At 43.2% G+C, this 5,103-nt stretch overlaps 1 long non-coding RNA gene across 1 annotated transcript; it reads left to right on the top strand.

Annotated features, from left to right (window-relative positions):
- Positions 1–640: 640 nt before the first annotated feature.
- On the top strand, positions 641–3,564 carry LOC123429678. Its single transcript, XR_006622729.1, has 4 exons — positions 641–958; positions 1,081–1,200; positions 2,232–2,877; positions 3,207–3,564. It is a non-coding gene; the product is annotated as an uncharacterized LOC123429678 (long non-coding RNA).
- The last annotated feature ends 1,539 nt before the right edge of the window (positions 3,565–5,103 follow it).

Raw genomic sequence — 5,103 nt, 5'->3', positions numbered from 1 at the left:
AGTTTCCAATGAGATTTCGGCAAAATCCGTGGCAGAAGGTCATTGCAGCCCTTGTACGCCCGGCGAAATTTTCTTGACGCGTAGTGTTGATCAGTTTACAGGGTCCTCTCAGTTTTGCCTTTAAATCTCTACTATTAAAGAAGGATCAGCCGTCGTCGTGATGGTTCAACCTCCTTCTACCCCTTTCCCGTGCCCCTTCGCGCTTCCTTCGATTGAGCGAAAAAAGGGAAAAGCCGGATCCCACGCCCCGCCTTCTCCAACGACCTCAATCCCATCTGCCCTCCATCTCGTGACGCACACCCACGATTCAGGTGTCCCATCTCCTCTTCACACCAGGTCATACAGATCACCGTCCGCGAGCATGCCCATCACCCATCCCATCTATTCCCCATTCCCTCGTATCCTCTCGCACCTCCAACATGGCCGCCGCCTCTGACCAAAGCCACCAGCACGCAACTTCCTGGATGGCTCCTCCTTCGCCCCAAGAACGGCGCCCCCTCGCATTGAAATCAACATCTCTGCCACAACATCAGTACACCCCATCGCCGTGGAAAGAGAATCCCACGGACTCGCTCGGCCGAGGCTGCCCTGTAGGCAGTGCCTTCAGAACGGCACCACACGTAAGCCTCCACAACCCCCCCCCCCCCCCCCCTCTTCCTAGATCCATAAGCATAGGGTAAGGGAGGAGCCGGGACAAATACATGCTGGCGGTGTTGTGCCAAGACAAACTCTGTGCGTGTTTGGTGGCTTGCATGTCCATAGCAGTCCATGATCCAAGGCACACGCCTGTTGTGCACTAGCTGGAATGATCGCAAAGAATGATTTTAATGTGATTGTTTCATTTCAATGCTTCATCTCCTTGTGGTCTGCATGGTCTTATTGGTTCCTCCTTCTGCCCACCGCGTTGCCGAATCCGATGCTGATGGAAGCTGAAGACAACAACGGTCTCCTTGTACAGGTACAACTCGCTTTGGACTAGCTTTGCTTGTCGCCTAACCCCTAGCCGCGTCCAAATCAAAATGCTACAATTTGTTCTGAAGTTCCTGGTCACATGTGATCTGATCTGCTTAGTGAATGCAGAGATGAGAGAAAGTGCATGTGATTGGGGCCAACTGAGAGGGAAGAGGCATATTTGTTCGATGAAAAAGGAGAGGCATATTTATCTGGGCTCGACATGAATCACGCTTCCTTCTTACCCAGGTTTGAAACATGGAGGGGGGGAAATGTGTTCTTTAATCAGTCTGTAAATTAACTTAATACTGAGGATGGTAATGTTTCCTAGACCATTTTACTATAAACTCGCGAACTGTATTTTCTCTTCAAAAAAATTATGTCAAGTGTTGACATTCACTGGTTAGATTAATATAAACTAAAAATGTATATAGTTTTGCATCATAGACTGTTTTAGATTCTCTTTCAGTAATGCTAACACATTTCTGTATTATGCCATGCTAGGAGACCGTGTATTTCACTGTAGAAGAGGTTATTGACTAGCGAGTTTACCTGACTAGCAATATATTTGTGGAAAATGAAAATAGCATAACTAGAATAATAAGGAGAGCGGTAATTGTAATGGATTGGATGAAGGGTTAAAGCAGTGGGCGTTATTTGCGTAATTTAATGAAGGGTTAAGGGCTAGAGATGGTTCATATACCTGACGTGTGTTTGTGTTTTTTCTCATGTATTTATAGTTGTTTCCTTCAATACATGTGTGATGTAATACCGTGTTTGAGAAAAATGTTGCATTACTTGTATTCTACCTCTCATTTTTTGAACCATGGATCTACACTGTGAACTAACATGGATGCTACATTTCCATCATTTTCTCCTTCTAATTAACTGGAGTGCGGTTTGTCCATAATACTTAATTACTAAATGGCTCTGCACTCTGGACTTCGAGTTAGAGACAAATGACACTCAAATGACTTAGCAATGCTAAACTTGAGACCAAAAGGAGTTGTAAGAAGTGTTCCTTAGAAATGGTACACTAAACTGCTTGTGCATCTTCATGGAGGTTGGCACTCATCTTGGATCTCTACTATTAAATGGAAATCAGTTGCAAAACACAATCTGCATTGTGGTAATCTAATCCTAGAATCAAGCTTCATTTATATATTTCTAAGTGGTTCCATGATTTTATATTTTGCATACTATATATGTTTGAGCTATAACATATTACTTTGAATTTTAAGTGTGCGAACAACTGTTAACATTTTACTCCGTGCAAGAAGGCTAGGAGGCAAGGCGTCGTTGGCGAGGTATTGGATCTTCGTTGAGATGGAAGAGAAAGGGGATCGTGGCTGCTTCTTGCAATCGATTTAGAGGGGAAAGATCCAGGAATAGTAAACATTGCGGTGCCGCTACAGGCTATCTCTGAAAAAAGATTTGGATGGAGGGAACTTTGCGGTGCCGATGTATGCTATCTATGAATAAATTGCGGTGCCGCAGGCTATCTCCAGAGAGAACAAGCGAGGGAAATTGTTCAAGAGAAACACAATTTTTTGGGATATGTTGTTTGCTTTCCTTGCTACCTACGTGGTAGATAATGTTGAGGGAGAGATTTCAAACTGCTGGATGTTGCTATTGTATGGACTAGAAGCTGCTAGATGTCTTGATTCCCCAAGTATACTTATTTATGTGTGGTGTAATGGAAAATAGCCCAGCCGTTTGACCTTCATCAATTTATTATTTCTTCTTCTTTGTTCTTGGTAGACATGCACAAGTCAATGGCTGGTCATTTCTTTATATGTGATCCTGAGCTGATCTAAAGGTCCCATGTTTTCTTGATTGGCACGCAGGCGAGCAGGACGACCAACATAGGAGTGTTTGGTTTCAGAGAGATCGTTGGGGAGGAGTTCATGAAAGGTTTAGAGAGTGGTAACTACTTTGTCAAACAGAAATCCCTGTCTTGATACATCTTTTTTTTCATTTTTGGTTATTTGTGAGAATTTTTAGTACACCTCCTTGTCAAGGCTAGAGATTTTGAGAACTTTGAAGCAAGGACGTCCAGAGAAATTGTTCCATGGAACAGCTAATAAGTTAAAATACTAGTATTCTCTTGTGATAGTTTGCGATATGCAAATATAGATATATTGAAGTTTGTAATGGCTGATACATATGAAGCTGTTCTTGCTACTCCTTTTTCCTTTTCTTAATATCGTCCTATATATACAAATTAGCTGCTTTCTAACATCTACATATTTCAGATTTTGGAGGAGGTAGAGAAAGTGATGTTCATATAAATCAGTGCAGCATCAACTAGATGTGTTCCTATATTTTGATGATTATTAGAGAGAAAGAGAGAGGGTATGGTTGCCAGAAGTCTGTATGTATGTCTCATGTAATGATGTCATGTTGACCACATGTCATGAATAATCATTAGGATAGCACAATAACACGAAGTGTAGGCAGAGATAACATAGCAGTAGAGCTAGATTAGCAACAGAAAAGCAAGCACAAGTATTTGAAATTGCCTGGAGACTGCTCATGTTTGCTATTGCAATATAACTCTGAAAGATTGGTTGTTTGTATTAGAGAGAACAACTAAGTTTACGGAATTCGTTACATGGAAAACATTTTGTGAATTACTGCGATTGACATATATCTCTATACATGTTCCTGCGAAGTTGTTGCTGTTAGATATGTTTGCGCAAATTTTGTATTGAACAGCGAGTGCGGGCGGGGGCTGGAAACTGATCTGCTGTGTATGCAAGTGGGAAGCATGGGAGGCGCATGCCGTGCGGGCGGCTCGCTGTGAAGAATGGCCTGGAGGCCGTGGACTGAACGACACACGTGCGCGGCTGTACCGTTCTGCTGGAATATAAATAGAGTATCTAGGCCCTTCGGGTCGTTTCCTGTTAAAAAAAGGTGATGTTTTCTTTTCCTACCATTAGTTCTAAGTTTTTTATTACGTATCTCGTCAACCTAATAGATCATGCATTAAGGGGTGCCTCTTCAACAATCTGTTATGTAGCATGCTATTTCTCTTTTCATTGAGAAGTTTTACCTGCATCAAAAAATTTCATTTTTGATCCTTTTCCTAATGAGAACAAATTATCTCAACAAAATGTAAAATCTAAAATACCCAATTCCATGTTACCACCATGTCAAAGTTATAGTTTCACACCATATTTTGTCTCCCGTGGCAACGCACGGACATTCAACTAGTCAGTAAATAAAAGGGTCGTGGATGGATTCTCAGTGGCCTCTAATTTTTTTTACGGATTTGATCATTTTTACGGGTTTTGTTCGGAATGTTTTTTGACGCCGCGAAACTAAAAACGTCATTTTATATGAATTTGACCACTTTTAAGGGGTGCGCTAGAGTTGCACTTAGAAACCTAGCTTCTATATGCAACAAAAGCAAAAAAGAAAAGAAAAGAAAAACGCTCAGATAAACACTGGTTAGATCAATCTACAGGAATCGGGACTACCTTTTGTCCCGGTTTCTGAAGAAGCTAAGAATTTGCTTTAGTTGCCTGATCCTGTTGCACAAAACCAGGGTCGGGATACGAGGCCGTGACTTACCATGGGTTTGGATTTCCTGGCGAAGAGCATCCCGCCGCATCGACAACGCCTGATTGAGCATCAGCTGCCCCATGATACGACGAAATCTAGGGTTGAGAAATCTCTCTCTATTTTCTGCGAGGGGCGTCCTGCTCTCGCGGAGTCTCTCAAACACGGCGAGGAGCGAGCGAGGGAGCAAACCGAGTCGGCGCCGTCGGGAGCGTAGAGCAGGGTTACCGGTACCGATTGTGAGCGTTTGGGGAGAAATAGGGATGGGGATCCAGAGGAAGAGGGCGAGAAGAGGAGAAGTCGCAGGCATGAGATTCAGGGCGATTGCATTCTTCTCAGATAACTCACACCGCTCGACACCCACGCTTAAAGAATTCACTCGTACGTGGTTTCCCGCGTAAGCGTAGCTGCGCTAGCCAGCCTCTCAGTTATTGATGAGTTTGCCTAAAAAATATGTCTATGGTTGTTCGGGAGGTGCCCACCATGTGGGGTGGCCCATCCAACCGTCGGGTCTTCACGCATTGATTCTTACATTTTTTTAAGTCATTTTTTTCTTTTTTGCATGGACGGCATCTGCAGGGGTGGACG

This window comes from Hordeum vulgare, chromosome 2H (genome assembly GCF_904849725.1).
Source record: "Hordeum vulgare subsp. vulgare chromosome 2H, MorexV3_pseudomolecules_assembly, whole genome shotgun sequence".
Classification (NCBI taxonomy): domain Eukaryota; kingdom Viridiplantae; phylum Streptophyta; class Magnoliopsida; order Poales; family Poaceae; genus Hordeum; species Hordeum vulgare.
Note: the sequence above shows the minus strand (reverse complement) of the source record. Positions and strands in the feature narration are given on the sequence as shown.